Source organism: Sceloporus occidentalis, unplaced genomic scaffold, assembly GCF_023333645.1.
Source record: "Sceloporus occidentalis isolate IW3139 unplaced genomic scaffold, rSceOcc1.0.p SCAF_3, whole genome shotgun sequence".
In the NCBI taxonomy this organism is placed as follows: Eukaryota; Metazoa; Chordata; class Lepidosauria; order Squamata; family Phrynosomatidae; genus Sceloporus; species Sceloporus occidentalis.
In genome coordinates, this window is record NW_028316983.1 from 238,786,907 (window position 1) to 238,812,261 (window position 25,355).

General features: G+C 43.3%; 1 protein-coding gene and 2 long non-coding RNA genes across 8 annotated transcripts in view; 2 read left to right on the plus strand and 1 right to left on the minus strand.

The window, feature by feature from the left end:
- Positions 1–25,355, minus strand: part of ST3GAL1 (ST3 beta-galactoside alpha-2,3-sialyltransferase 1) — a 137,498-nt gene that overhangs the window by 77,918 nt on the left and 34,225 nt on the right. The window contains exons 2-3 of one of the 6 annotated variants that reach the window (XM_089517996.1): positions 5,080–5,152; positions 3,389–3,593 (exon numbers count right to left, since the gene is read on the minus strand). The exons of 1 other annotated variant lie outside the window; for it this stretch is intronic. The gene's annotated coding sequence lies outside the window, so the exon portion shown is untranslated. Of the gene's footprint in view, positions 1–3,388; positions 3,594–5,045; positions 5,153–5,415; positions 5,460–25,355 lie in introns of those variants that run through there. 4 more of the 6 variants (XM_089517999.1, XM_089517998.1, XM_089517997.1 and 1 more) reach the window with 4 other exon arrangements.
- Positions 1,967–15,210, plus strand: LOC149317661 (uncharacterized). Its single transcript, XR_016280652.1, has 3 exons — positions 1,967–2,202; positions 12,360–12,460; positions 14,765–15,210. It is a non-coding gene; the product is annotated as an uncharacterized LOC149317661 (long non-coding RNA).
- Positions 17,059–24,430, plus strand: LOC149317662 (uncharacterized). The gene is made up of 3 exons (XR_016280653.1): positions 17,059–18,659; positions 19,700–19,826; positions 23,844–24,430. It is a non-coding gene; the product is annotated as an uncharacterized LOC149317662 (long non-coding RNA).

A 25,355-nucleotide genomic window follows, 5' to 3' on the forward strand; every position in this document is an offset into this window, starting at 1 on the left:
AGAAAGAAAGAAAGAAAGAAAGATCAGTCATCAAGCAAGCCAGCCAGACAGCCAGCTGGCTTGTGCAGATTCTGTCAAGTGCAGAGAGATTGTTCCCGGAATAAACATTTTAATAAGAGTATAGCTAAGAGGCACCTGCAGGATTCTAAGGCCCGTTCCACACGGGCAAAAAGTATGCGCTCTGCGTGTACCAGGGTTAGAAAGGGGCATTACTTCCTGACGCCCCTAACCCTAATACGTGCAGAGCACGTAGAAAATGGTGGCACCCTATACAGATGGGCGCCACCATGACTATGTCATGACCGTGCCGCCTCCAAAGGAGGCGGCATGGAAGTGACGTAGTCACGCCGCGTGAGAGCGCCTGGGGTGCTCTTTTGGCAGCGCAGGAAGGAGCTCCATTTTGGAGCTGCTTCCAGGATTTGCGTCGCTGGCGCAGCCTCTACACAGCTGCACCAGCGACGCAAATGAGAAAGGGGCCAAGCAGCCCCTTTCTCTTGGTCCCCGCCGTCGCCGGGTGTCCTTGGGGCTTGAAGCCCCAAGGACACCCATTTCCAGGCCGCGGGGAAGCGGCCTTTTGCCGCTTCCCCGCAGCCTGGAAAGCGGTGGATCGGGGCCTCAGAGGCTGCCGTTGTGGCAGCTGAGGCCCCAATCTGGTGGGGAAAGGGCCAGTTACAGGCCACCCCAAACGGGCGGTCTGTAACACACCTAAGACAACTCATGAAAGAAAACTGGCAAGGAGTGAATCAGGTCAGCCTGGCTGAGGGACTCACGTTGTTTCTGACAGGAAAGAAGATGTGCTTTGGGAGAAGCAACAATGCAGCACCAAAGAGGTCAACAGCATCCTTCAGTTCAAAATAAATGTCTGTTGGTTATGAGAAGTTATGAGAAGTGGTGCTGTGTACATTAGCCCCTGTTCTCTGATAACTCCTTTCTGCAAAATCAAGCTACAGTTCTTTGTGCATTTGGCTGAAAGGTGGGGGGATTTCTCTGTGTTTGACTGAATGTATTTAGATATGTGCATGTTCCAGTCATGACAAAGAGGCAAAATTCACAGATATCCTAAATGAATGTGCCATCAAAAAGCTGCTCATGGAACCAACTACAGGAGAGGTCTATCAGGCATTCATCTTAAGTGGTGCCTACCTAGGACCTAGAGTGAGATGTGAGTGTTATTGAACTGGCCAGAAAAAAGAGATCACAGTGCTATCAAATTTAATATATAAGCAAGTGGGGAAGTTGCCTAACACAGTCACATTTAATTTCAAAAGAGGAAGCCTTTCAAACACAAGGGAACTGATAAAAAGGAAGTTAAAAGGGAAAGTCAACAGGATCACATTTCTCCAGAAGAGGCAGAGGTTTTCAAAACCACAGTTAAAGATACTTAGCTAGAATGTACACAAGTCAGGAAAGAGACTACGAAGTCCAACAGGTCACCAGTGCAGTTAACAGCAGTGTCAAGTAAGCTGTTAAGTCTTGTATAAACAAGAATATAAATTTATATTTGAAAAGAGAGGAGGAAAAATGGTTTATGTTTATTTAATTTTACTGAAAGGTTTTAAAACCTCTCTTCAATAAAAGATATGAGGCTGGTGTACAAAACAGGATGGACAAAAGCATATTGTTAAAAATACTGAGACCAACAACCAAAATAATCTGTAAATACATCAGAGGCAGGAAAACATGTGGATGCCAAGGGAGAGAGGGGAATGTTAAAGGATGACTGCAAATAAGCTGCATAATGCTGATATAGGGCAGATATGTTTGTCTGAACTAACATTTCCAGGAAAGCATCTGAGCAGCTGAGGCAAACAGTGGTGACAAGAGATAAAACTGTCGACCTTATTGAAAAATGGAAAACAAGCCTATCACTGGGTCTGCAGCATAGCCATCCAAGAGTTCTGAACAAACTCAAATGCAAAACAAAATTAGTCAGCCTTTCACTGTGACTGGCCTTTGTGCCAGAGGACTGGAAAGTGGACAACGGGGGCAGCATTGTGTTGATGGCATACATCCATGTCTGGATTTGGACAGGGACTTTTTTTCTAACCCTTTGCACCCCATCCAAAAGCTCCCCCAGCAAATGTGAAGAACCAGGAGAGCCTTCTTCTGATTTCCTGTGGGGAGGGAAGCGAGGCAAATCAGACATTGAAAATGCAGCTGTCCTGGGCTTCAACGGAAAGGAAATGGGACTACATGCCCTCTGTAAGTGCTCCTTCATTTCTTTCCCACACTGGGCTGAGCCCAGATGCTTCTTCAGTGCCTGAATTGCCTCCCTCTCGCCCCTCTCCCCATTCATATATAGAAGCAACAGATGCTGCTTCTGGGGCTTCTCAGCTACCAGGAACGGATGTGGATTCAGATCTGTGTGGGTGGAGCATTACTTTCTGCCTTCTCTATGTAGGATCTTAGCTTTTATCTTTAAGTGCTTCTCAAAATGGGTGCAGCACATTTGGGAATTTACAGACTGGCTATCTAAGTATTTCTTTAGGGACATACACCTTTTGTGTGCTTCATCCTTGAAGGCAAGAATGAATAACTCCTGTAGTACAGTGGGCCCTTGGTGTCTGCTGAGGTTTGGTTCCTGGATCTCCCGTGGATAGCAAAATCAATGGATGCTCGTCCCATTACATACAGTAAAATTTTACATAGTAAAATGCTGTCCTTTATATAAAACTGCAAAATCAAGGTTGGCTTTTTGGAATTTATATTTTTAGGAATATTTTAAGCTGTGGATGGTTGAATCTATGATTGAAAAATCCATGGATACTGAGGCCTAACTGTATTCTCCCTGGATAGAGATAAGATACGTTCCTAGCTGAAAGTATGTAAACATATATCGACTAATGATCTATCATCCTTTTAAAAAAGGAGAGACTTCCCCACACTGGGGTGATAGGCCATTAGTCCAATTAAGTTTACATACTTTCAGCTGGGAACGTGTCTTACCTCTTGAATGCTTAGCTACTGGGTAAAGTTTAGTTCAGCTCTCAGTCTGTACAGTACTTGATATAATACTTAACATAATCCTTCCAAGCCCACAGAAGACTGTTGTGTGACATCTGTGAACATTTTATATACTTGCATACCCTCTAACATTTCACAGATGGAAACTGGGCCACACATGGACAAGCGATATCAGTATGGCCAAGAAAGGAATACTTAAAATGCGGGGGAAAGACACAAGCTAAGAGTGGCTGAGCCTCCTGGGAAGGGCTCCCTTTTCTCCCTAAACTGAGTCAATTGAGTGCAGACTACTTGTTTGACTATAGTTTGCAACAACTGAAGTAATCTGAGGACAAAGGGGAAAAGTGTGAGGAAGCGAGAGAAACAGAGACATTTTAAAAACAGCTGAAAATGTGGGATAACAGAGGATCAATTGGGACTGTACCTGTCAGGACAGTTGGATGGTATGCCCTTGTGCCAATTTCTTCCACGGGTATAAGAACCTCAGAATTTTCCACTTACACTAGCAGAAAATGACACATCTTTCCATTTGCAAATAGGGTTTTTACATTGTAGAGAGCTAGAAGAGAAACTGTACATAGCTGGAGAGGTCCTTGGTCTGTCTCAGCATACAGCATCTCCATTTAAATCTATGAGGCCAGAGGAAAGAATCAAAAAAGATAACCAATTTTTTTTTTTGTAAAAGAGCCAAAAGTTTTATGGGATTTTTGATTTTCAAAAACATACATTGCTTTCAAAAGCCTGCTTTCCACCCACATGCAAAAATACTGTTCTTCGTATGAAATGCAAAGCTGGATTTTGGCAGCCCTGAGTGTTAACACGCTCAAAAGTTCCCCCTTTTTGTTAAAAAAAAATCCAGACTCTTACAAACTGGCTGGAACAAACAAAATTTATTTATTTATTTATTTGTGCTGCACAAAGGTATACAAAAGCCTGGCTTATGGGCATGTTGTTTACAGAACATGAAGCATTGTGTGTGCCCCTTGTAGCTTGTCACATCCACATTCTGTCCAAATGGAATACTGATGTGAATAATACACACCGTGTATTACACACAATGGTAAGAAGAAAGAAAAAGAAAGCATCACACTTTGGCATAACAATAATGCCTGTTTTGAGAATGGGGATTTTTTAGTCATTAGTGCAACTCCAAGGAGAGAAAAGCAGGAATAATTCCAATCATAAGCCAAGTGACTATGGTTATTTATGCCACTCAAAGGACATTACCATAACTAATAAACTGAGTTCGGGTTTTTGAGCAATGCATATATTCTAGGGAGGGAGGGAAGGAAGGAAGGCAGGCAGGCAGGCTGATGGGACTGCCACTAGGACAAAAATGATTTCTCTCTCTCTCTCTCTCTCTCTCTCTCTCTCTCTCTCTCTCTCTCTCTCTCTCTGTGTGTGTCTTAAAAAAATTTTTTTAAGAGTTAGGAAACCCTGACAAGGAGAATGTTAGTAAGGTGAAGAGCTTTGCTATCAGGGACTTATTCTGCACAAGAAATGAATGGGGATTGTTTTGTGCAGAAACAGGTTTTCTTGCACAGAAAAAGCATTTCTGCACAGAAGAAAAAACATTTTCACACAGAAAAAAAATTTCCTGAAAAGAAAATGATATTTCTGCACAAAATACAAGTTTCTGCATAGAAAGTAAGTTTCCTGCTCAAAACCCCATCATTTTCTGTTTTCTGTGTTGGAAACGTGCTTTCTGTGCAGAAAGAAATGCCATTCTCAACATTAAAAGATCACCTTTTTTTGCACAACACAAGTCTTTCAGAAACTGAACAATTTTCAACAACATTCTCACAGCAAGAAAAATAATTGGTAAAATTCTATGATTTTGTTTCAATAATAAAATTTACAAAGAGTTAGGTCCCACGTGTTTCTCATGGAAGCTTCCAGGAGCAGCAATTCCCCTTTGTGACTGATTGCAGTTCCATTTCCACACCATCTATCTATCTATCTATCTATCTATCTATCTATCTATCTATCTATCTTCTCAAATCCAGACGAGGATTCCAGAGACCAAAACAGGATGCTGCCATTGCCCACCCCAATATATTAAGATGCAACTGCAGGGTTACCTGGGTGTATATGCACATTCACATTCACCCCTACCTGGCAGCATCCAGAAGAGGTAGATTTAGGCTCTTTCCTCTGCTCTGATAATCTCAGCTGGCTGATGTCTCAGCTATTATGACAAAAACAAAATAAAAATGTTAATCTAACTACATCAGATCATGTAAGTGTTTGCAGTACATCCAGTTACTAATAGCAACTAAAAGGTACATTTTTAAATGTTAACACACCCCACTCAAGGCTAAAAGCTAGAAAAACAGTTTGGAGACTACTTCGCTTTTGCTGTTCTTCCTTAGCATTTATGTGGTGCTCTTATAGGCTCCTCAACATTTATTCTATGTCGAACTCTTTAAAATATCTCTTCAAGATACAGACCAGTGGTAGTGTATATTTTGTTGTCTCTGTTCTGTGCCTTCCACCTTATCGTAACCCTAAGGCAAACCTATCATGGGGTTTTCTTGGCAAGATTTGTTTGCTGTTGCCTTCCCCTGAGGCTTAGAGCACGTGACTTGCCCAAAGACACCCAGTGGGTTACTTCATAGGAAAAAAGTTAAATTCCTGTCATCTTCTTTAAAAAAAAGTGAGGGCACTGGCAGCAGTTGATAGGAAAAGACTTCTGCCTAAGAGTCTGGAAAGGCACTGAGAGTCATACCCAAGATGAGTCTGGATGGATGAAAAAGTTGGTCTAAATATGCACAACATTAAAGGGAAAGGGAATGGGGAGGGAAGAGGGGGAAAGCAAATTCCAGCACCAAAGTTAAATGGATGCTCTTATAACACCAATCTGGAACAGACACTTTAGGAAGAATAGGTGCCAAATATTTCAGATCTCTCAGCTCAGCTGATGCAGTGACTCTGATCCCCCAAATCCTCTCTCTAGTAGCCTGATGAGAATTGAGGAAAGTGATGCACAACAGCTCTGGGTTTTCAGCAGACTGATGGAATAGCTCTGCTTCCTATTTCCCTATATTGGCCCCAGTTCTCCGTTTCTTTTAAAAACCTAAATATTATATAGGAGAGGGTGTAAGACTCTTAAAAAGATTATTTTTTTATTCTGGAGTTTCCCATTGAAAAAGAGAAAATGAACAGGTGAGAATCTCTCTCTTTCACTCACTCTTTCATACACAGATACACACCAGATATTTAGGCAGAGCAGTGTAGAAAAGCTATTTTGGGATCTGCCAATATCTCTCCACCAGACAGGATCACCCAGCTGAGGAGAAAAGCAAACCAAGAAAGCTTCTCGGTTTGCAAATGTGGTACTCACATTTTAGGTTTCTGACTGCAGCTGAAATGTGGAACCGTGAGTGTGTGTGTGTGTGTAAAGTGACTTAATTTACTTTTTTCTCACATTGTGAGGGCTTATATCTATATGCACACATACAGCTTAGTGACTGTTTAGCTGGAAATCGCTGCAAATTAGGTCAAAATATAACCTCTAACATTGCACTAGTGAAAAATAGAGATTCTTGTGCCAATGTTTGATCACATTCTTCCACCAGCCGGTTAAACTATTTGTCCCAGGAGCCTAGCATCTTATCTACTTTGACTGGCAGTGATTCACATGGCTTTCAGGTCTTTCCCCATCACATAGGAAGCTGCCTTATACTGAACTGGACCATTGCTCAATCTAATTGCTGACTGCCAGCAACCTCTAGGACCTTCTCTTCCCATAGGAGCCTTCCCAGGCTTTAAGATATTTGGAAGTCTTTGGAAACTGATTGTAACAAAAGGGCTTTCCCATGGTGCTGTACTGTTTGGTTGGGTTTTTAAAAAATGTTTTAAAGAAAGATTGTTTTTCATGGCCTTAATTCTGTTGTTTAATATTGTTTTCATCTCAGTTATATCTTTTAGTGTACTTTTGTGACTTTTTGCAAGCGGTCTTAAAAAAAGATGGCATATAAATAAAGGGATGGATGGATGGATGATGGATGGTAGGATTCTATTCTAGCCCTAACATGAGATTTCTGGTATTCACAGACTTTGGTAGCAGGCACTGTCTTCCAATTGCCTTCAGAGCTTTCACTTAAAATAAAAGCTTAAGGAGGGTTATAAATGGAATCTTTCATCTTTCAATGGATCTGATTAAACTTATTATAGAATCAGAGCTGGCCTGAGAAATTTTTGCTACCTGAGACAAAGGACAAGGTGGTACACCCTTCCTGGTGCCACACAGAAGACTGGATTCCCAGTTGAATGCTGTAATGGGATACCATCTTCCATTACATCTCAGGTGCAGCAGGACAGTTTTGATGATATAGGTAAGGCTGGGTATCTCACCCAGATCTGTCTACCAACAGAAGGGAATTGCTGAAGAGCTATCCAAATTGTTGCCTTACTTTGCCCATATAGCCAAAAGGAATGGCTTCTGCCTGCATAGATATCCACCCATAACATCTTGACTGAGAGCTACAATATCTTGACAAAATGAAGGCATGTGACCTAACAATGTTATGTTTTTCCTCTCTTGTGTGGGAAACACTGCCTCGGAGAGTGGGAAAGTCTCCTTCTTTGGAGGTTTGCAAACAGAGGCCAGATGGCTATCTGTTGGGAGTGCTTTGATTGTGTCTTCCTGCATGGCAGAATGGGGTTGGACTGGATGGCCCTTGGGGGTATCTTCCAAGTCTAGGATTCTATGCTTCTAATTCAAAACACATTTGGCAATATTTGCAGCTTGGATAGGTGTGTGTGTGTACCACTGGCATTTTGTGTCCCTGTTCATACATTTTAATATACTGATGGTGCTGTTGTGGTGGCAATATTTCAGGTCTACAAGATCTGTTTTGCTTTTCAGTCAGACACTGAGATTCACCAACCGGAGTTTTACACAAAATAGTGACTCATTGCAAGGTGTGCATACATTTAGTATTAAGAAATAAGGTGCCTCTGAGCATGTACTTAGCCCAGGAATTTAGAATCCAGAATTAGATTTGCTGGCCCAGTTCTCCTGAGTCAAGCTTGGCAGAGTTTGGAAAAGCTACTTTTTGGATGACAACTCCCAATATATACCAACCAGCATGGCTACTTGTGATGTTGGCTGGGGCAATAAAAGTTGGTAGTTGTTACGTCAGTAGATTACACTCTTGTCTCAATTTTAAAGGAGTTATCCATGATAGCTCCCATCATTCCTCACCACTGGGCAAGCTGCCTTAAGATGATGGATACTGCAGCCCATCAACACCTGGAAAGCCATCCATATTTGCAAATTTAGCTTTGGGAGAAGGAAGCTATAGGGGATGTGGATGACAGCTGTCCCTCTGCCTCTTCCTAAGTGTCCCAAACAACAACAAAAACCCTTAATGAATCTGATCTTTACAAATCTCCATAGAAAATATCCTGATCCACATCTTTCACAGTAGTGAATTAGAATGTAAGTATTCAGCAGATTTTGTATTTCTCCGGACATTGTAACACTGTTCTTAGCAGATTCAATGCATCAATGTATGTTTGTCAATATGTATTTTTCAGAGGATTTTGCTAAAAAACAAAACAAAAACAAAACCCCAGCAGATTAATGTAGAGATTAAAGGGAATTATTGGTAACAACATAAAAATGATACAGGCCATAAATAGATTCGCCCAAACTGTCAGGGTACAGAAAAATGTGTGTGTGTGCATGTGTGTAAATACACACAAACCACCCAATGGAGCAATTGCTGGTTGATGTTCAGATTTTCACCATCTGCAGCTCTGGCTGGCCGATTGCTCCACCAAAGTTTACCCAGCCGCTCAACATCCCTTCCTGTCTTTGGCTCTCTCGTCTTCAATACGTAGATGTCAGTCCTGAAGAAATGCTTTTATCAGCATCTCTTTCGTGCTACCTATTTGGCATTTCATTTGGCTTGCACAAGCTTTGTTTGAGCAATGCTTTTCAAATTAAAAAGGAAGCAAAGAAAAAATATAAAGAGTCCAGCGTCCATCACAGGATGCACTTTATGAAACGCATCTGCATCAGACGGAGGACAGTTTGTCCCTTGGGCAGAAGGAGGAAAATGAATTTAAAGCAACTCTGAAAGTTACATTTGTTTCCTGTTGCTTAGACAATTTGACTTTCAGTTTATTTTCTGTCCTCTTCTCTTACCTTGCACCCAAACAAGTTAGCTCAAATATTTTGGGGGAAGAGCATTAGTTCTTGTCCTGAGAATGGAAAAATTACAATTTCTGGGGATTCTTGGAACTGCATTTTTTAAAAAATATCATTTCCCATGGAATGGGGTATTGATCTTTGAGATAGCAGACTGGGTTGGACCATGCAAGACTGCAGATGTGAACATATTTTTAAATGGCCCTTTTTCTTGTACTCCTTGCAAGTATGAAACAAATACAGCAACAAGCAGATTGAAATAGAACCTCTTTTTGCAACATGCTATTTTCTTGAAATTTCAGGGATTTTAAATTTTATTTTATTTTTAAGTTCTGGGCAGCAAATAGCACCCACTCACATGTAGCTTGAAATGGGACTGTCTTTCTATCACTTCCAGATACCATCACCCCACTCTGTGGCATGTGCAGACAGGCCCATTTGGTATAAAACAGCGGTAGGAATGTGTCACTGTCCAGATATTGTTGGACTACAATTCCCATCCACCCTAAGCAGCAGATCCAGTTTCTCTGTCAATGAGGTGGTGAATCCATTCCAGGTCTTGCATGATCTTTAAAATGGCTATCCAAATTGTTAAAATCCATCCCAAAAATAAGATCAGCATGTTGGATGGCACTTTTAAAACTTTGGACTAAAACCCAAAGCAGCAAACCCTGTCACCAACCCACTGATATAGCAGTCACCAAGGGCCAGCATGACTTAGTGGTTTGATGTTGGACTATGACTCTGAGGGCCAGGGTTTGATTCCCCACTCGGCCACAAAACCCACTGCATGACTTGGGCAAGTCACATTCTCTCAGCCTCAAGGGAAGGCATTGGCAAACCTCTTCTGATCAATGCTTGCTAAGGAAACCTCATGATGGATTTACCATAGAATCACCATAAGTCAGAAACAACTTGCAGGCATACAAGAACAACAACAACTGGCACAGAGGCATGCCCAATGATGAGGGATGTTTTGGGAGGTGTAGTCCAACAACATCGGGAAGGCCAGACATTCACCATATGGGGTGTAGGAAAAGGTGCTGAAAGAATGGTATTGGCTGTAGATGAGGTTCATATTCTTGAATGTGTTGCTCCACAAGACAAAAATGTCCCATTCATTGTAAGCTGTAGACTGGGTGAATACAACTTATTCCTTGATCTGCTAGCTTACTACAAGCATGGAGGGTTTCATAACAAAACATTTTAAATGAATGAATAAATGAAATTTTATCCACCTAACCATCATGGGGGGGAGGGAGAGGTTGGAACTGATGGAAAATCCAGGATTTTGAAGTGTACCTACCATTTGACTTCTGTGTAATGGATAGACTGCTTCTTAGTCTAACATTTGCTCAAATGTACAAATTGCCTGGAATTTTGAAACCTTTAGAATAAAAGGATCTCTCTGCCTGGGTGGATCTGATTCCCAATTGTATTAGCTGTATCTGTTTTTAGTGTGCTGAAGTAACAAAAATTGAAGCACAGAAGGTTTCCATTTGCTTCACTGATGCACATTTGGCAGTGACGTCTCTTCTACTGTGGTTTTTTTTATTCTGAAACCTGAGAAGTTTTCTTCAAAGTTACTATAGTGACTGTCTTATATGCACTTAAAGCAACTGGTAAACTGTTGTATGAGCCAGTGTGGTGTAGTGGTTGGAGTGCTTGACTATGACTCTGGAGACCAGGGTTCAAATCCCTGTTCAGTCATGGAAACTCACTGGCTGACCTTGGGCAAGTCACACCCTCTCGGCCTCATAGGAAGGCAAAGGTACAACCTCCTCTGAACAAACCTTGCCAAGAAAACCCTGTGATAGGTTCACATTAGGGTCGACTTGCAAGGCACAAAGCAACAAATCTTCTGCTTGTGCAGCTTCTTGTTCATTGTTCCCATTTCATCCAGCCCAGCAATAACTGTCTTGGATGTGTTGCTAAATACATTTGAGTTGCACCTGTTCCATACTAAGCACAGCCAGATCCATTGGGACATTAAAGGTTATTTAATACTGGACTGTAATGATCAGTTTACTAAACACTCTTCTCCAGAATCCCTGCAGAACAGACGACTGCAAAGTAAATGGCTGCTAACACAACAGAAAGAAAAGTAGAATTCCAGTAATGTTTCATCATCTGGTGGTGTGGGGTGTGTGTGTGTGTTTTGGAGTGTATCTGTGCTATCCACTTTAACTGCTATGGCCCCATGCTATGGAATCCTGGGACTTGTAGCCACTTAGAAATCTCTGTGCAAGCAGAGTGAGGTAGTTAGTGAGGATAAAAAAACAACTGGAAATATTAGTCAGATGCCTGCATGTTGTTTTAGTCCTTAGTAAAGATAGTATGCTGGGGAGGATATCATTTGTAAACATCTGTTAAAGTTGACTTGGTGACAAATCACCATTCTTGGATGAGGAGAATATCAAGGGGTAAACATATATGTCCCTATTTTGTTTTGCAAAAATGCTGGAAACTTGGCATCTCATGATACTCGAACATGATAATAGACACCTGGGGTGTAGCTATGGGGTGAAATGAGGTAAGAATTCATGCCCCCAAATGAAATTTCCTTCCATCCCTCAATTTTCTAGCATTGCAGAGCATGAGACACTGAAAACTGCTCACACCTAGACCTTTGTTTTTTCTGTTTTAGGTATTCACATTCCCTTGGTAACTTTGCCTGACCCTTTTCTTTGGCTGCTCAACTGAAGTTTTAAGTTACTGCAATGCTAGGAATTTGGGGGCTGAAGGAAAATTTAATCAGGGAGGCAGAATCCTTACTGAGGGGGCAATGCCCCCATCTTATTCCACTCCCATTCCAAAACTACACCCCTGATGGACAGCCTTCCAGGGTGGCACAGCCAAGCATTTCAGTTTCTTTCTCTATTTTTATTTCAATTCATGTCAGAGGACTCTCAACTCTAAGGATATGGTAATTAATTCCTCCTACTAGCTCTTGGCTCCTTGTCAGGGGAGACTGCTAGCTGCCTCAAATTACAGTCCACAATTTTGTGATGTGTGTCAGGGGGTCGATTTTCCTCTGAGGCACCTGCAGAGTTCTTCATTCAAGCCGATTGACTGGAGAACACACACTTTTTACACCTGTGAAGTCCAAGATAACTTCAAAGCAAAGCAGGTTCTGACTATGCATTCAAAATGAGCACTTCAGCTATTCAGTCAGGAAATTATTTAGAGTGGAAGATAAATCCCTCACTGAAAGATTTTTATTTTTTCCGTACAGGAGACAGGACTAATAATCGACCCCTGCCTCAGTTCCTCTTCTGCAGAAATTGGAAAAACAGATCACGTCATCCTCTCTCTTGCAAATGGTCTGCTGCAAAGGCAATTAAATGAAATATTTTAAGGAGCTGATGAAATTGTATTTTTATTATTATTATTGGAGTCATTTAGACAGAAATCAGTAAAAAAAAAAAGTGAATTCACATGTGCATATCCATATTCATCGATGCCAGATTTGTATGTCTGAGATGCAAATACCTCAAATAGACTGTTCACCTCCAAAACCATGCAGGCAGTTCATGCATTTGGATGGGGTTAAAGCATACAGGCAAATGTTGAGAAATCAAGGGATGCGAATGATCACTTGAACCAAATAACAGCCCAAGAGCCAGAATACTTTGGGAATGGGATATGGGTTTCTGAAGAGCTAGGAGAATCATTTCACCATGAATTTGACACAGAACAGACATTTGGGAAATTGAAGTTACTCCCAAATACTCCGCTCTGCACCCTTCAAAATTACTCTCGTTCAGTATGCTGACCTGTCGTGAGACATGCCTAACAATGAGCTCATCAGAATCCAAAGAAATGAATAGAGAAAAGTTAGTGTACATTTTGGACTTGTCAACTGTTTTGAGAAGAGGTAGAAACTGACTAGCATTTTGTTAGTGATTTATGTGCATGGAAATAGCCTAAAAGCACCAGATCCTATCTGACTCTGAAAGCTAAGCAGGGTCATTCCTTGGATGGGAGACCACCCATGAATGCCAGGTGCTGAAGGCTATATTTCAGAGGAAGGAACAGGCAAAACAACTTCTGAGTATTCCTTGCCTAAGAACCCTATGAAATTCAGGAGGCTGCCATAAGTGAACAGGTGACTTGAAGGCGCGCAAGTGTGTGCGCGCACACACACACACACGCACACACACGCAACTTACTAATGCCTAAGGGCACAAACAGACTGGCCAAAATAAAGCTGTTTCGGGTCACTTTGGAGGTATGCTGTTTAAATGACACATGCATGTTAAGATGCCAGAAGCTGAGCCAAAGCTGTGCTTCAGTCCTTAGGATTGAAGCGTGGCTTTGGTGTGGCTTCTGGCCTCTTAGGACGCATGCATCATTTAAACAGCATACCTCCAAAGTGATTCCCTGGTTCTGGTGCTGAATGGGCTGGGTATCATCTTGTCTATTCACATCAGAACCAAGGCTTGGGCTGTGCATTTTCTGGTTTCCCCATCAAGAGGAGAAGGGAAGCCATTTTATTTGTCCATGCAGACGGGGCCCATGTTTGACCCCAAGGCAAACAGTGCCAAACTGTGTATGTGGATTTAATAATCTAGGTCAAAATCTTCATGAGATCCTAGCAACAGCCCAGATACTACTACATACACTTGTGTCATAGCCACAGCATGCCTTTGACAGAGTTCAGAAATATTACTATTGGGGGCTGCAACTCTCTCTGCTGGCCAGCTGTAACTTTTTCAAACTCTGGAATCAATTAAATTTTCCTCATTGTCTTTCTACTGAAACTGTCTATGAAAGACACAAATAAGCAATAAGAACTAAGCACTGGAAAACAGCAAGTAGCAGTTACGAAGGGATCAAATGTTTGGAGTTGTGGCCTTGGAAAATGTTTTATAGGTCAAACCTAGAGTTGATTTTAAATTAGGGTGGGCACCTGTGCCTGACCCAAAGCCCAGTTTTCTGCCCCTGGGACCATCTGTGGGTTGCACAGGCTATCAAAAACCACCCCAAAGAACAGAAGTCTGTGGTAGACTAGTTTTGAAAATGGGGTATTCATTGATGCTAAACAATGCAGGGGATTCCCTGAAATTTATGAGCTACTTCTTTTGGAGGCTTACAAGAAATGTAATTTATCCTTGGGAAGGCAGAAGGAGGACAGTCCTGGGGGGTTGGGGGGGTGGATGGGTGAAAGATGCAAATGCAAAAAAGATGCAAAAATAGCTGGGATCACATGCCTGCACTTTACCTGCCCCACATTAAATGTTCAGAACTCAAGGCCCAAACAGACAGTCCAAAATAAAGCTGCTTCGGGTCACTTTGGAGATATGTTGTTTAAATGATGCATGTGTCCTCAGAGGCCAGAAGCCATGCCAAAGCCATGCTCCAGTCCTAAGGACTGGAGCATGGCTTTGGTGCAGCTTCTGGCCTCTTAAGATGAGTGTGTCATTTAAACAGCATACCTCCAAAGTGACCCGAAGAAGCTTTATTTTGGACTGTCTGTTTGGGCCCTTACACTATGAACCTGAAATCACATCTCGCCACATTTAAACTGTGTCCCCTTTCCTCCAAAATACCACCTTTATCAATTCAGCAGTCACCTGGAGCTTCCTCAATTCTGCTGAATAACCTCCATGTTTTGTTATGTTTTCCCCCCTCACTCAGCCCAGATTTATCTTTCACCACACCTGCAGCTGATGCCAAATCAGCAATCACCTGAAACATCTTCAAGGAAGAACAAGTGCTTTTCTATGTTGACTTTTGTAAAAGGAGAGAAGCCTCCTGGGTCAGCACAAATGAAATGGAAATGAAAACAACTACTCCTGGACTCCTTGACCCCCATTAAGAAAAGTGGGGGGAGCATGTTTGATAAGCTACAGGTTTTTAATGGCAAGAGCTGAGGCATGCCACAAATTCACTAATGCTGCTCAGCAGCTGTGTTAGTGCTTTAGGTGAAGTTGTGATACAGCAGGAGTGAAAATCCTATGCCTTGTGAGCCACATGTGGCCTGCAGCAAGTCCAGTATGGCCTTTGGGACTATCAACAACCCTTCAATCCCTCAGCATTGCCTTTAAAAAAAACAGCCAAATAAATCTCCCCCTCATTGAAAATGCTTTAAAAGAGTAAAATATGCTTTACAGGGTCAAATTGAGTATATTTATGGTTCATTTCTAACACACATGAATCAAGTATGAGTGTGGGAGGACTGATTTATTATTAATATGTATGGGAATTTTAATGAATCTAATAATGTTTCATGAAGAATTCCTTTTAGGGATTCAGCCACATTTTCATCTATTTGACATATATGAAGCTAATTTTAACATATTTTATAATCACAGAATCATAGAATTGGAAGAGACCACAAGGGCTATCCAGTTCCACCCCCTTCTGCCATGCAGGAATACAAATTCAAAGCACTCCTATCAGATGGCCATCCAGACTCTGTTTATAGACCTCCAGAGAAGGAGACTCGGCCACACTCCGAGGGAATGTGTTCCACTGTCAAATATGTTCAGCTTGTTGTCTAATAAGGGGCGAAATAGCCACATGCTGTAGCCGCAGTCCACCCTGGCGGATTGTTTTCAAATAGCATTTTATGCCCAAGGTGGTTTAATTCTATTCAAAACCACTCAAATTCTGGACTGTGCTAAAAACAATAAGGACAGAATGCACAGGGAAGCCATTGAAATCCACAAACATTAGACACCTTCAACAAGAAAGAAGAAACCCTTAAAGTAAATAAAGTTTGGCTACCAGTCTGGCAAAACACCAAAATCAAGACCCAGCAAGATCAAATGAAAACCACCCAGAGTCAGGGGGTTTCCCAGCAGACAATGGATCACTAACTAAATGGTGCCTTGCCATTCACCAACATATCAACACAGAGATTAAAATATAAATCACTTCCTCTCAACCAAGGGTCACACAGTATATAGACCCCACTCACATCCATGCCAGTAATCTCGGAAGATGCCAGCCACAGACACTGAGGAACCATCAGGAATAAATTCTTCCCAAACACGGCCACATAGCCTGAAAAACCCACAAAAAACTATCAATACCAGCCATAAAAGCCTTTGACTTCACGGATTATTAACAGATTTAATTAATATGCTTTTTCTAGGAATCTCTAGGTCTTCAAAACGATTCTGCCAGATATTGACTATACAGTCATGCTGAAGGACCTAGAGGCACGTTACAGACGCGCCTATAGTATGTCCCCAGGACGTACTAGGGTTAGGAAGGGGCGTCACTTCCTGACGCCCCTAACCCTAGTACGTATTGGGTCCATACAAAATGGAGGCACCCATTCCACACGGGCGCTGCCATCTTGACATAGCGGACGCATAGTATCCGCACGTCGTGCCCCGGATGTGACGACGCTAATGCACGACTAGCACCTCACGATGTCACATCCGGGGCGCAAAAAGAAGCGCCATTTTGGGGCTTCTTTTTGCTCTGCGAGGGAGCCGCACGGTTTGGCTGCTGCAGCTCTCTCGCGGAGCAACTGGCAGTGCCGGCAAACCGCTGCTTTTAGGTGGTCTGTAACATGCCACAGATTCCTAGAAAGAACACTTCTCTCTGGGCATTTGTAACCCAGCCTGTGTAATTCTATGGTCATCCTCTGGCCAGATGTTGACCATAGCATTGCATAGCAGGACCTATTTCCTAGGGAGTTGTTCTATCAGTTAAAAAAATAGTGGCTTTTTATTTATGATGTTTCCATTTTCATGGGGGTCTTGTTCCCCTAGCCCCAGCAAATGTAAAACATTAATAATAGTACAATATCAGAAGACTATCAATTAAAAACAGCCTCCACATCATTCAACAATTTGTTCCTGCTACAAAGGAGCATAAAGAAGCCAAGAGAGACCGGACAGAAGTGTTAGCCGCCCTGATCATTTGGAAGGGCGGGGTATAAATAAAAATTTTATTTATTATTATTATTATTTTAGGCGGTGGTGGGGGAACAGGAGTATTTCGTCTACAGTGAGAGGCAACATCCCACTCTCTTGCTGCCTTGAATCAGGGAGGTGGGGGAGAAATAATGGGGAGAAGAGAAGAAGAATGGCAGCATGGAAGGAATTGCAGCAAATTGATTTTGACAGCTGTATCGCAGATGGGTTTTAAGTATTCACAAATGGATGCGACAGCAGCATAATGAGAGAGAGAGAGAGAGAGAGAGCAAATTGTCATTTTCTTGGTGGAACTGCTACTGTCAAATAGCTGTTAAAGTACAAAGCAGCCAGGAGGTGTTGGAGAGGAATCAGGCTTTACCACAGATGAAGAGATCTTCCTTTAGAGAGTCCAGATATCTGGGTGGTCTTCAAAATCTATTTTTACTTCCTGACAAACTTATTTGAGATCTTCAGTTGTGGCTGAGCCACCAATCCAGCCAACATACTTGGGCAAGGCAGTACTTAGTTGGACCTCATCACTGCCATTCTTGGATGTCCTAGTCATCCGCAAACCGAACCAACGTTTGGGTCACACAGTATACCAAAAACCCACACATACAGACAGATACCTGCACAAAAACTCCAACCATCACCCAGGACAAAAAAGAAGCACAATCAAAACACTGGTAGACCGGGCAAAACGCATCTGTGAACCCCACTTCTTGAAAGATGAACTGAAGCCCCTGGACTGGGCTCTACAGGCTGATGGTTATTCCAGCGCAGACATCAAAAGGGCTGCCAGGCCTAGGAAAACCCAGAGAAGTGAAGACAAGCAGCCACCCAAAGAGAAGGTATTTTTACCATACATCAAAGGAGTCACAGACAGAATAGGCAAAGTGGTGAGGAAGCACAACCTGCAAATGGTTTACAAACCGATGAAGAAAATCCAGAAAATGCTTCGCTCAGCCAAGGACCAGAGAGACCCTCTCACAGCTGCAGGAGTTTACCGCATACCATGCAGCTGCGGACAAGTCTACACAGGGACCACCAAATGCAGTGTGCAAACAAGAAGCAAGATACACGAGAGACTGCAGAATGGGTCAGCTGGAAAAATCAGCAGTAGCAGAACATGCCACAAACCATCCTGAGCATAAAATACTGTTTGAAAACACTGAAATTCTGGACCATGTCAACCATTACCATGTCAGGATGCAGAGGGAAGCCATTGAAATCCACAAACATCTGGATAATTTCAACCGGAAAGAAGAAACCCTTAAAGTGAACAAAATTTGGCTACCAGACCTGAGGAATAGCAAAATGAGGACTCAGCAAATGCAAATGGGAAACCACTCAGAGTCAGGGGCTTTCCCAGCAGATAATGATCACCAATTAGCAGACACTAATCCTCTTTTGCATTAGCCTCCCAGCCTGAGGCCGGCCATCAGCACTGAACAATACACATGCAAATCACTCCTGCATTCCCAGGCTCACACAGTATATATAGACCCACTTTTTCCAGGCAAGCATTCTCTGAAGATGCCAGCCACAGATGCTGGCAAAACGTCAGGAAGAAAATCTTCTAGAACATGGCCACATAGCCCGAAAAACCCACAAAAAACTATGGATGCTGGCCATGAAAGCCTTTGACTTCACTCAAGGTATGTAGTTGAACTAACTAAGAGCTTTATCACATGAGAAAAGAAAGCAAAAACGGAGCTGGAGAATAGTGGCTTTCTCCGTGCCTTACCGCATGAGGTCACAGAGTTTAAGTTCTCTTCCTGTGAAAGACAATTTTAAAAGTGCATATTTTGTCTACAAAAGACACACTGTGATGACCATCTCCCGCGGGAAAAGAGAACTTAACCATTACGACGTCATGCCAAAGAAAGCTCCATTTTGGCTTTGTTTTCTCATTTGATAAGGCTCTAAAAATTATAGTATTCATCATTATTGGGATGGTAGTCAGTGTTTCAGAGGACTGGATACAGGAGTGAGTCAAAGTCTGTCATAGTTTTGGATCCAGGAAAACAGATGGACTAACCAAAATTTCAGTAGGTAAGTCTTGTCAATGGCAGTACCTTTTTTAAAATAAATGTATGTAGAAAGTGGTTAATTGTCTGTTATATGATTGTTTTAAATATATTGTAGTGGATAAGTGTAAAAACTTTAGCAGACATTATTTTTGTCCATTTATAATTTCATTACACTGCTTCATGATCTCCCTTGTGGTTTGCTTTGGTGAGAGGTTGAGATGGGTGGGGGCGGGGTTCCCTTTTTTGCTCAGCAGCAACAGCACATCCCATTTCTTGACATGTTCATCTTTTTGCATCTGTGATTTAGAGCTTGGAAAAGTAATTTTTGGAGAATGACTCCCACCATCTCCCAGCTGTGGCATGGCCAAGAGGTACATGCTTCGGTGAGCTTGGCTTCCTTGCAGCGTTTACTTTTATGTCTGTTACTCAGAACCTGGAATTTGTTTACACAGCTACAAACTGAGGAATTGAGTGAGGAAGTTGTAGTTCCCCAAAAGGAATATTAAAATTTTAAAAATTATTTTTTTTTTTTTTTGGTGTGGCTGGATATTACCGTAAATTTCCCCAGTGGTGGGCACTTTTAATGGCAGTTTGGAAAGTTCACACCTGCTATTTCTATCTTCCACTTCAGATGTCTTTTAAAAAAGCAATCCTATTCTCTGCAGGTACACAGAAGCCCTGATAGATGTCATTCTTCCAACTCACATCGGGTTAACAGTGTACAAATGGAAACAGGCATTTTCAAGAAGAGAAACTTGATGCTCCCATTCTACCCAATCCCTCCCCCCTCCGGTTAGTAATTTCAAATATGTCACCTTGGAGTTCTTATTTTTAATACAGTATTTAGAGTGTCAGCTAGGCTAAACGTTTTTGGCTCAACCATCTGAAAGTAGGCAGATGAAGCCAACAAAAACTACACTCCTTAGTTTGCAGTTAGGATCTCATACTAAACCACTACTCTTCTCTCCCGACCCCAGTTATTCTAGTGGACCATAGGAGACCACAAGGGCTATCCTGTCCGACTGCCTGCCATGCAGAAATAGACAATCAAACCACTCCCCACAGATGACCATCCAAACTCGGTTTAAAAATCTCCAAAGAAGGAGACTCCACAATCCTCTGAGGCAGTGTCTTCCACTGTCGAAAGATCATACTGTCAAAAAGTTCTTCCCAATGTTTAGGTGGAATCTCTTTTTCTGTAGCTTGAATCCATTGTTCCATGTTTTAGTCTCTGGAGCTGCAGAAAACAAGTTGGTCCCTTCTCAATATGACATCCCTTCAAATATTTAAACCCTTCATCATGTCATCCCTTAACCTTCTCTTCTCTAGGCTAAGCATACCCAGCTCCCTAAGCTGCTCCTCATAGGGCATGGCGTCCAGACCTTTCACCATTTTGGTTGCCCTCCTCTAAACATGCTCACATATCCCAATCCCATATTTCAAGCTTCTGCACCACCATTCCACAAACACAGCTATTTACTAACTAGCAGAAAGCAGAGAGAAGACAATGGATGGATGTGTTCAGCAACAGGCATCCTCCAGGACCTTTCAGAAGTCATGGAGAATCATGTGTGTCCAGAGGTAGACAACTGGGGGCAGGACCCATTTCTTTCCCCCAGAAAGCCCCATGGGCCCACTCTGATTACAGCAAGCCCAAATACCTCTGTTCTCTTCCCCAGTCCCTCTCAAAATGATGCCAGGAAGTGTGCCATTAGGGTTTTGGGTTGCTTGTAAAGATAGAGTGTGTATTTTAATGTGTTTTCACACATTTTGAGGGATTGCAACATGGCTTAGGGACAAAAATCAGACCATTAAAAGAAAAAAACCCCGAAGTGTCTTGAGGACGGGGGAGAGGCTTTAGCAGCTACAAGTATGGAGTTGAGAAGCAGCATGTGGTCCGTGGACCACACTCTGCCCACCCTGACCTATAGTAACAAAACTGAATGCTGCTCCATCACACTGTACTCCACTAGCTAGTAATGGCAAGGGGAGGGCAGCAGTAGCTTAAACAGTGGGGGAATATGGCCATGGCACAATCCATAAAGAATTTTAACTTTTGCAATGGCACCAAAAGTGAGTTACGCAGGTGTACATTAGACTTATTCCATAAGGCACTAACAGGATGTCAGACCTTATTTTGTGATTATGACTCATATTTAGTTTGTTGTGCATCAATTTTGTTATATGACAGGGTGAGGAATATCAAACCCTGACAGTGAAAATTTGTGCCTCCTCAAATCCAAGCTTCCATGGTCCTGCAGATATGTCCCCTTTCCCAGAACACAGTTTTTGTAAAGTTTATTTCCTCCATTTTGAAAAAGTAACCACTTCTTTTTTTGGTTGTGCCTCTTCTAAAGGTGCCAGTGGGAATTTTAATTTTTTTCTTTAAGTGCTTACTTTTGGTCATAACCTTTTGCCTTTGGCACCACCCACCACTGGTATGTAGTTCCAGAGAATTTCTCAGAAATCAAATTTGGCCGTTGGGCTGAAACAGCTTTCCTGCCCATGTTTGCATGTGTAAATGTATGGCCCTTATCAGATGAGTGTGGAACTGGGGGTCTTGCGCACTGGGTGGTTCGAATTCGCGTTATTTCGCAAAGAACCATCATACCTGCATTCGAATGGCCCAATCCGCACTCACGTGAATGCGCGAGCTGCCGAACTGAATGCGTACTGTCTCCTCTTTTTGGAGTGTGTTGGCCAGTGCGCTGAGTAAGGGGATTGGCGGATATCCGGATTGGGGCTCTGTTCGATCTCAGTGCGAATGGGTCTGGTATGAATGCCCAGTCCTGAACTCCGTCGCAAGACCCCCAGATTCCAATTTTTACTTCCAGTGGGTCTTTCCTCTTGCCGGTTCCAGGGAAGCGGGGGGGGGGGGGGGCGGTTCCAGCGGCCTCCTCCTCCTCCTCCCGGCTTGAGAGGCATCCCTGGCTGCATCCCAGGAAGGGAAGAGGCGCGGGACCCGCTGGAATCACGGTTCCAGCAGCCTCCTCCTCCTCCTCCCGGCTTGGGAGCCAGCCTAGGCTGCCTCTCAAGCCGGGAGGAGAAGAAGGAGGCCGCTGGAACGGTGGCGATCGCCGCGATTCTAGCGGCCCCGCGCCTGTTCCCTGCCTGGGATGCAGCCAGGGATGCCTCTCAAGCCGGGAGGAGGAGGAGGAGGCCGCTGGAACGGCGGCGATCGCCGCGATTCTAGCGGCCCCGCGCCTGTTCCCTGCCTGGGATGCAGCCAGGGATGCCTCTCAAGCCGGGAGGAGAAGGAGGAGGCCGCTGGAACCACGATTCCAGCGGGCCCCGCGCCTCTTCCCTGCCTGGGATGCAGCCAGGGATGCCTCTCAAGCCGGGAGGAGGAGGAGGAGGCCGCTGGAACCGCGATTCCAGCGGGCCCCGCGCCTCTTCCCTGCCTGGGATGCAGCCAGGGATGCCTCTCAAGCCGGGAGGAGGAGGAGGAGGCCGCTGGAACGGCGGCGATCGCCGCGATTCTAGCGGCCCCGCGCCTGTTCCCTGCCTGGGATGCAGCCCAGGCTGGATCCCAAGCCGGGAGGAGGAGGAAGAAGCCGCTGGAATCACGGCGACCCCAAGAAAGGCCATCCAGTCCAACCTCCTTCTGCCATGCAGGAACTCTTAATCAAAGCATCCCCATTGACAGATGGCCATCCAGCCTCTTTGACAGCCGCTGGAACTGCTCCTCCCCCCCCCCCCCCCAGAATACATACACACACACTCACACACACACACGCAGAACCGGGCATTGCTAATTTGTTGCAAGGAAAGGTCACGTTAAAACCAAGCAGGAATGTACAGAGGGAACAGTAACGGACACGTTGTATCGCGATTGTTAATGTGCATGAGCTGGCTCTCCAGCTGTTTACCGGGCTGTCATGACGTGACCTCCCCTTTCACCCCGGAAGCGTTTAAGGTCGCAACCCATGCAGGGCACCACTGAGCATGTGCGAGGCGGCTGATACGAATCGGCCAATCCGCATGTTGAGCTCCGGTGTGACAAAACATTCTGCACTGAATGCACTTCGCGCGAATGCGGATTGGCCAATTTGAATCCTGCCAATGCGGAAGGACTCCACCCAGTGCGCAAGACCCCCAGTTCCACACTCATCTGATAAGGGCCTATGATAGACTGGAATGTGGGAAGACTGCAGGATCAGAGTAACTCAAAGCTGGCCATGAGCTCATAGGAAAAAAGTTGAAAGAGTCTAGAGATCCTTTTGCATTGTGCAATTATAGTGCAAATTATAGTACCATAATTACACTTTAATTTCCATGTTTCCATTTTATAGAATCTTGGGATTTGTAGTGTAGAGGGGCATTTCAAATTCTCAGCCAGTGTGTTCCAGGGGTTGATCAAACTACAAATTCTAGAATTCTACTGAATACAGCCATGGCAGTTAAGGTGAAATCAAACTATAGGAAAGAGATTCAACTTAAACATAAAGAAGAATCTCCTGACATTAAGAGCTGTTTGACAGTGGAATATGCTTCCTGGGAGTGTGGTGGAGTCTCCTTCTTTGGAGGTTTTTAAACAGAGACTGGATGGCCATCTGTCAGGGGTGCTTAGATGGTGTTTTTCTGCATGATTAGTTGGATTGGATGACCCTTGGGGTATCATTCAACTCTATGATTCTATAGTGTGTAACAGGAAAGGACCCCTGTTGTCTTAGTTACAAGAATAACAGATCACTGCAAAGTGCTCTATATGAGACTGCCTTTGGAAACTTTTGCTGTTCCAAACTCCAGCAGCAGGAGTGTTTGTTGATGTCCATCCATGGAATCTTGTACTAACTCTACCACTTGCAGTTTGTTTCCAGGTGCAATCTGAGTCCTACTGGTTCTCGATAAAGTCTTAAATGCCTTGGGATCAAGATATTATCAAGATTATCTGCCATTCTGAAATGACTGGGCAGAAGAAAAAGCCCTTCTCCATGGACTTAGGGTGGACTGGCAAGTAGTTGATAACAATGTGAGACTGGGTCTTTGCAGTGATGGCATTATGATTATTGCAGAGGATTCAGCTGATTCCCACTTTCTTACTCTTCACTATCTGATGAAAATACCTTAATTCTGGCAAGCATTTGTTCTGCTGGAGTAGAAGATTTTTTTTTTTTTTAAGACTGATCCCAGAAATTTGAAACGTTATATCTAAAAGCAACAGCTCCCATAAGCTTCCTCAACCATGCTAGGTAGTGGCTTCTAGAAAAGGCAGCCTTAAAAAGCAACTTTTCCAAACTCCTTCACAGTGACATCCTGTTTTTGTTAGCTAATCCTGCCTCTGATTATCTTGCATTGTGTTGAAACTGTTTCACTGGTCACTGACATTTTTTAAAACTGGTTGTAATGTAATCTGAGCCCTGTGCCACAGCAGAATGGGATTCTCTCTCTCTCTCTCTCTCATTTGAAAAAGGAGAACAATAGGGATTTAGAAAGATGTCCCTACTTCCTATCAACATCAATAAAGGGAAGGGGGGTTTGTTCTGATTTGTCAGGGACAGTCCTAATTAATCCTTTGTTGCCCCACCTTTTCTGGTGCTTTTAAAATGTCCTCAACATACTATAATTGCTGCAAAATGAGTTCAAAGTCCAAAGGCAATTGCATGCAAATCACTCAGAGTGCATCTATACTGTAGAACTAATGCAGCCTGACACCAGTTTAACTGCCATGGCTCCATCCTACAGAATCCTGGGATTTGTAGTTTGGTGAGGCACCAGCACTCTTAGGCAGAGAAAGCTAAAGGCATTTTAAAATTACAAATCCCAGGATTCCTTAGGTTCGAGCTAAAAGTGGTGTCAAACTGCATTACCTCTACAGTGTAGATGCATCCTCAGCAGGAGGTGAGAGCAGGAAGCAGTTCCCAGTAGGCTCAGGCAAAAGCAAACTGTTGATCAATCCTAGCTTGTGCCTTCCTCATTAATAATTTTTGACATCTTGACCACATTCTGATGTTGCTTTGCTGCATGTGTCCTGTATGTGCTATAATGTAGGAGTACATGTTGGGGGACATGGGATACAATAGGCCCTTGGTATCCTTTGGAGTTTGGTTCCAGGATCCCCGGTGGATACCAAAATTCGTGGATATTCAAGTCCCATTAAATACAATGGCACCTTAAAATGATGTCCCTTATATAAAATGGCAACATCAAGGTTTGCTCTTTGGAATTTGTATATTTTCTTAATACATTTCAAGCTGTGGATGCATGAATCTGTGGATACAGAGGGCCAACTGTATTTGTCTCAAGAAACACTGATGCCTCCTCTGTGTGAAAGGCTCTTGATTTCCTTGCTGCCAGAAAGTGATTTATCCCCTCTTGTGC